Source organism: Panthera uncia, assembly GCF_023721935.1.
Source record: "Panthera uncia isolate 11264 chromosome A3 unlocalized genomic scaffold, Puncia_PCG_1.0 HiC_scaffold_12, whole genome shotgun sequence".
Taxonomy (NCBI): domain Eukaryota; kingdom Metazoa; phylum Chordata; class Mammalia; order Carnivora; family Felidae; genus Panthera; species Panthera uncia.
Genome location: NW_026057579.1, coordinates 15064375 through 15072071, shown reverse-complemented (window position 1 = coordinate 15072071; position 7697 = coordinate 15064375).

Below are 7697 nucleotides of genomic sequence, written 5' to 3'. Positions count from 1 at the left end.
TTGAATGATTACAACTTCTCATCAGAAACCAAGGAAGCCAGCATACAGTGAAATATCTTTAAAGCACTGACAGGGAAATAAAAACCATTAACTAAGAATTTTGTATCCCCCAAAATATCTTCCATGAATGAAAGTAAAAGAAAGATATTTTCAAACAGTGGAAAACTAAGGGTATTCATTGCCACCACACTTGCACTGCAAGAAATGTTACCACAAGTTCTTTAGGCTGAAGGGAAATAGTACCACAGGGAAATTCAGAAAAGAGTAAGTACAGAGATTTATATACAAGACTATTCTTTGTTTTTGTTTTTGAGCCAGTATATTTATTTTGTGCTATTCTTTTAAATGGCAAATATTCTAGGAAGTTATGATGTTCTATCATATTTCCATGGATTTGCACATGTTGTTGTTTCTGCCTGGAATACTCTTGCCCAGTCTATCCACCTAGAAAACTTCTCTACAACCTTTCAATTTTATCTCAAAATGTATATCATTAATAACGTCTTCTGTAATGCAGTCAGCAAACCTAAGTGTCCTTCATATGCTCACACTGCATTTGAAATGTGACCCCCAATGGAGCAATTAAATTATTGGTTCACAGTTTTTTCTTTGCTTACCCTTTCCCAACTAGACTGTATGCCCTTAAAGGAAAGAGAATTGTGCATAAGTACTAGATTCCTACTCAGGGAATGAAAGAACATAGCAAACACCTAAGCCTATCATTTAAGGCAAACAAAGTGTTCATTTATTTTTTCTCTTCCTTTTATTAAAAAAAATACATATACTGAATAGTGTGTCTGTGTGTGTGTATATAAATATATATATATGGTGTATATCTGTGGTTAAAATTATATATATATAATTATATATGCTATATAAGTATATAATCATAATTTTAAAATTATTTCCAAAGTATTTATATATGCAGTATTTTAAAAAATTTACCTTATGATTACCACATGCCATGATTAAAATTTTGAGGGATGAAAAGATTCATTAAAGGTGCAGAAATACAATAAGATCCAAATATTATATTTTTTAATCATTTTAATATTTTTCATCATGGTAAGTGTACTCTTTTTTTTTCAATATATGAAATTTATTGTCAAATTGGTTTCCATACAACACCCAGTGCTCATCCCAAAAGGTGCCCTCCTCAATACCCACCCCCCATCAACCCTCAGTTTGTTCTCAGTTTTTAACAGTCTCTTATGCTTTGGCTCTCTCCCACTCTAACCTCTTTTTTTTTTCCCTTCCCCTCCCCCATGGGTTTCTGTTAAGTTTCTCAAGATCCACATAAGAGTGAAACCATATGGTATCTGTCTTTCTCTGTATGGCTTATTTCACTTAGTATCACACTCTCCAGTTCCATCCACGTTGCTACAAAAGGCCATATTTCATTCTTTCTCATTGCCACGTAGTATTCCATTGTGTATATAAACCACAATTTCTTTATCCATTCATCAGTTGATGGACATTTAGGCTCTTTCCATAATTTGGCTATTGTTGAGAGTGCTGCTATAAACATTGGGGTACAAGTGCCCCTATGCATCAGTACTCCTGTATCCCTTGGGTAAATTCCTAGCAGTGCTATTGCTGGGTCATAGGGTAGGTCTATTTTTAATTTTCTGAGGAATCTCCACACTGCTTTCCAGAGCGGCTGCACCAATTTGCATTCCCACCAACAGTGCAAGAGGGTTCCCATTTCTCCACATCCTCTCCAGCATCTATAGTCTCCTGATTTCTTCATTTTGGCCACTCTGACTGGCGTGAGGTGATATCTGAGTGTGGTTTTGATCTGTATTTCCCTGATAAGGAGCGACGTTGAACATCTTTTCATGTGCCTGTTGGCCATCCGGATGTCTTCTTTAGAGAAGTGTCTATTCATGTTTTCTGCCCATTTCTTCACTGGGTTATTTGTTTCTTGGGTGTGGAGTTTGGTGAGCTCTTTCTAGATTTTGGATACTAGCCCTTTGTCCTATACGTCATTTGCAAATATCTTTTCCCATTCCGTTGGTTGCCTTTTAGTTTTGTTGGTTGTTTCCTTTGCTGTGCAGAAGCTTTTTATCTTCATAAGGTCCCAGTAATTCACTTTTGCTTTTAATTCCCTTGCCTTTGGGGATGTGCCGAGTAAGAGATTGCTACGGCTGAGGTCAGAGAGGTCTTTTCCTGCTTTCTCCTCTAGGGTTTTGATGGTTTCCTGTCTCACATTCAGGTCCTTTATCCATTTTGAGTTTATTTTTGTGAATGGTGTGAGAAAGTGGTCTAGTTTCAACCTTCTGCATGTTGCTGTCCAGTTCTCCCAGCACCATTTGTTAAAGAGACTGTCTTTTTTCCATTGGATGTTCTTTCCTGCTTTGTCAAAGATGAGTTGGCCATACGTTTGTGGGTCTAGTTCTGGGGTTTCTATTCTATTCCATTGGTCTATGTGTCTGTTTTTGTGCCAATACCATGCTGTCTTGATGATGACAGCTTTGTAGTAGAGGCTAAAGTCTGGGATTGTGATGCCTCCTGCTTTGGTCTTCTTCTTCAAAATTACTTTGGCTATTCGGGGCCTTTTGTGGTTCCATATGAATTTTAGGATTGCTTGTTCTAGTTTCGAGAAGAATGCTGGTGCAATTTTGATTGGGATTGCATTGAATGTGTAGATAGCTTTGGGTAGTATTGACATTTTGACAATATTTATTCTTCCAATCCATGAGCAGGGAATGTCTTTCCATTTCTTTATATCTTCTTCAATTACCTGCATAAGCTTTCTATAGTTTTCAGCATACAGATCTTTTACATCTTTGGTTAGATTTATTCCTAGGTATTTTATGCTTCTTGGTGCAATTGTGAATGGGATCAGTTTCTTTATTTGTCTTTCTGTTGCTTCATTGTTAGTGTATAAGAATGCAACTGATTTCTGTACATTGATTTTGTATCCTGCAACTTTGCTGAATTCATGTATCAGTTCTAGCAGACTTTTGGTGGAGTCTATCGGATTTTCCATGTATAATATCATGTCATCTGCAAAAAGCGAAAGCTTGACTTCATCTTTGCCAATTTTGATGCCTTTGATTTCCTTTTGTTGTCTGATTGCTGATGCTAGCACTTCCAGCACTATGTTAAACAACAGCGGTGAGAGTGGGCATCCCTGTCGTGTTCCTGATCTCAGGGAAAAAGCTCTCAGTTTTTCCCCGTTGAGGATGATGTTAGCTGTGGGCTTTTCATAAATGGCTTTTATGGTCTTTAAGTATGTTCCTTCTATCCCGACTTTCTCAAGGGTCTTTATTAAGAAAGGGTGCTGGATTTTGTCAAAGGCCTTTTCTGCATCGATTGACAGGATCATATGGTTCTTATCTTTTTTTTGTTAATGTGATGTATCATGTTGATCGATTTGCGAATGTTGAACCAGCCCTGCATCCCAGGAATGAATCCCACTTGATCATGGTGAATAATTCTTTTTATATGCTGTTGGATTCGATTTGCTAGTATCTTATTGAGAATTTTTGCATCCATATTCATCAGAGATATTGGCCTGTAGTTCTCTTTTTTTACTGGGTCTCTGTCTGGTTTAGGAATCAAAGTAATACTGGCTTCATAGAATGAGTCTGGAAGTTTTCCTTCCCTTTCTATTTCTTGGAATAGCTTGAGAAGGATAGGTATTATCTCTGCTTTAAACGTCTGGTAGAACTCCCCTGGGAAGCCATCTGGTCCTGGACTCTTATTTGTTGGGAGATTTTTGATAACCGATTCAATTTCTTCGCTGGTTATGGGTCTGTTCAAGCTTTCTATTTCCTCCTGATTGAGTTTTGGAAGAGTGTGGGTGTTTAGGAATTTGTCCATTTCTTCCAGGTTGTCCAATTTGTTGGCATGTAATTTTTCATAGTATCCCCTGATAATTGTTTGTATCTCTGAGGGATTGGTTGTAATAATTCCATTTTCATTCATGATTTTATCTATTTGGGTCATCTCCCTTTTCTTTTTGAGAAGCCTGGCTAGAGGTTTGTCAGTTTTGTTTATTCTCTCAAAAAACCAACTCCTCGTTTCGTTGATCTGCTCTACCGTTTTTTTAGATTCTATATTGTTTATTTCTGCTCTGATCTTTATTATTTCTCTTCTTCTGCTGGGTTTAGGCTGCCTTTGCTGTTCTGCTTCCATTTCCTTTAGGTGTGCTGTTAGATTTTGTATTTGGGATTTTTCTTGTTTCTTGAGATAGGCCTGGATTGCAATGTATTTTCCTCTCAGGACTGCCTTCGCTGCGTCCCAAAGCGTTTGGATTGTTGTATTTTCATTTTCGTTTGTTTCCATATATTTTTTAATTTCTTCTCTAATTGCCTGGTTGACCCACTCATTCGTTAGTAGGGTGTTCTTTAACCTCCATGCTTTTGGAGGTTTTCCAGACTTTTTCCTGTGGTTGATTTCAAGCTTCATAACATTGTGGTCTGAAAGTATGCATGGTATAATTTCAATTCTTGTAAACTTATGAAGGGCTGTTTTGTGACCCAGTATGTGATCTATCTTGGAGAATGTTCCATGTGCACTCGAGAAGAAAGTATATTCTGTTGCTTTGGGATGCAGAGTTCTAAATATATCTGTCAAGTCCATCTGATCCAATGTATCATTCAGGGCCCTTGTTTCTTTATTGACCGTGTGTCTAGATGATCTATCCATTTCTGTAAGTGGAGTGTTAAAGTCCCCTGCAATGACCACATTCTTATCAATAAGGTTGCTTATGTTTATGAGTAATTGTTTTATATATTTGGGGGCTCTGGTATTCGGCGCATAGACATTTATAATTGTTAGCTCTTCCTGATGGATAGACCCTGTAATTATTATATAATGCCCTTCTTCATCTCCTGTTACAGCCTTTAATTTAAAGTCTAGTTTGTCTGATATAAGTATGGCTACTCCAGCTTTCTTTTGGCTTCCAGTAGCATGATAAATAGTTCTCCATCCCCTCACTCTCAATCTAAAGGTGTCCTCTGGTCTAAAATGAGTCTCTTGTAGACAGCAAATAGATGGGTCTCGTTTTTTTATCCATTCTGATACCCTATGTATTTTGGTTGGCACATTTAATCCATTTACATTCAATGTTATTATAGAAAGATATGGGTTTAGAGTCATTGTGGTGTCTGTATGTTTTATGCTTGTAGTGATGTCTCTGGTACTTTGTCTCACAGGATCCCCCTTAGGATCTCTTGTAGGGCTGGTTTCGTGGTGACAAATTCCTTCAGTTTTTGTTTGTTTGGGAAGACCTTTATCTCTCCTTCTATTCTAAATGACAGACTTGCTGGATAAAGGATTCTCGGCTGCATATTTTTTCTGTTTAGCACACTGAAGATCTCGTGCCAATCCTTTCTGGCCTGCCAAGTTTCAAAAGAGAGATCCGTCACGAGTCTTATAGGTCTCCCTTTATATGTGAGGGCACATTCATCCCTTGATGCTTTTAGAATTTTCTCTTTATCCTTGTATTTTGCCAGTTTCACTATGATATGCCGTGCAGAAGATCGATTCAAGTTACATCTGAAGGGAGTTCTCTGTGCCTCTTGGATTTCAATGCCTTTTTCCTTCCCCAGTTCAGGGAAGTTCTCAGCTATTATTTCTTCAAGTACCCCTTCAGCACCTTTCCCTCTCTCTTCCTCCTCTGGGATACCAATTATGCGTATATTATTTCTTTTTAGTGTATCACTTAGTTCTCTAATTTTCCCCTCATACTCCTGGATTTTTTTATCTCTCTTTTTCTCAGCTTCCTCTTTTTCCATAACTTTATCTTCTAGTTCACCTATTCTCTCCTCTGCCTCTTCAATCCGAGCTGTTGTCGTTTCCATTTTGTTTTGCATTTCGTTTAAAGGGTTTTTCAGCTCCTCGTGACTGTTCCTTAGTCCCTTGATCTCTGTAGCAAGAGATTCTCTGCTATCCTCTATACTGTTTTCAAGCCCAGCGATTAATTTTATGACTATTATTCTAAATTCACTTTCTGTTATATTATTTAAATCCTTTTTGATCAGTTCATTAGCTGTTGTTTTTTCCTGGAGATTCTTCTGAGGGGAATTCTTCCGTTTGGTCATTTTGGATAGTCCCTGGAGTGGTGACGACCTGCAGGGCACTTCCCCTGTGCTGTGGTGTATAACTGGAGTTGGTGGGCGGGGCCGCAGTCAGACCTGATGTCTGCCCCCAGCCCACCGCTGGGGCCACAGTCAGACTGGTGTGTGCCTTCTCTTCCCCTCTCCTAGGGGCGGGATTCACTGTGGGGTGGCGTGGCCCGTCTGGGCTACTTGCACACTGCCAGGCTTGTGGTGCTGGGGATCTGGCGTATTAGCTGGGGTGGGTAGGCAAGGTGCACGGGGGCAGGAGGGGCAGGCTTAGCTCGCTTCTCCTTAGGTGATCCACTTCAGGAGGGGCCCTGTGGCAGCGGGAGGGAGTCAGATCCGCTGCCGGAGGTTTGGCTCCGCAGAAGCACAGAGTTGGGTGTTTGCGCAGAGGAGCGAGCAAGTTCCCTGGCAGGAACTGGTTCCCTTTGGGATTTTGGCTGGGGGATGGGCGAGGGAGATGGCGCTGGCGAGCACCTTTGTTCCCTGCCAAACTGAGTTCTGTCGTCCGGGGGCTCAGCAGCTCTCCCTCCCTTTGTCCTCCAGCCTTCCCACTTTCTGAGCAGAGCTGTTAACTTATGACCTCCCAGACGCTAAGTCGCGCTTGCCTTCGGAACACAGTCCATCAGGCCCCTCCGCTTTTGCCAGCCAGGGCTCTGCTTGGCCGGCGAGCCGCCCCTCCGCCCCGGCTCCCTCCTGCCAGTCCGTGGAGCACGCACCGCCTCGCCCCCCTTCCTACCCTCTTCCGTGGACCTCTCGTCTGCGCTTGGCTCCGGAGACTCCATTCTGCTAATCCTCTGGTGGTTTTCTGCGTTATTTAGGCAGGTGTAGGTGGAATCTAAGTGACCAGCAGGACGAGCGGTGAGCCCAGCATTCTCCTATGCCGCCATCTTCCTCATTCAAGAACACAATTTTTTTAATGCAAAAGATTCAAACAGTTTCCCAATAAAGAAAATAGATGACAAACAAGCACATGAGAAGATACTCACCAGTATTAGGCATTAAGAAAATGCAGATATAAAACGTTTTAAAAATCATTACTCTATACCTACTTAGAATTATCTTTTTTTTTTTAATTGATACTATCAAGTGCTGGTAAAGATGCAGAACTGGAACTCTAATATGTTGTTGTCAGGGATGCATAATGACGGGGCCGCTTTGGAAAACCAGTTTGGCAGTTTCTTACAAACATTTGTGTAGTATATTCCAGGATCCCATTCTTAAGTATTTATTTACCCAAGAGAAATGAAACTTACGTTCACACACAAATCTGTACACAAATGTTCATAACTGTTTTATTTAGAATTGCTCAAAACTAGAAACATCATAAATATCCTTCAATATGTGAAATAGAAAATAAAACGTGGTATCCTTTGGCAAATTTAATGCAATTATTTGGCAATTGTAAGGAATGGACTGATCACACAGATGAATCCCAGCACTGTCATGCTGAGTGATGAAAACCAAATACAGGACAGTACATACGGTATGATTCCATTCAGATAAAATTTCAAACTAACCTACAGTAAACAAACAAACAAAAACCTATCAGTGATCGTCTGTGACCAGGAGTGGAGGGAAGAATGCACTGCAAAGAAGTATAAGGAATCTTTTGAGAATGAG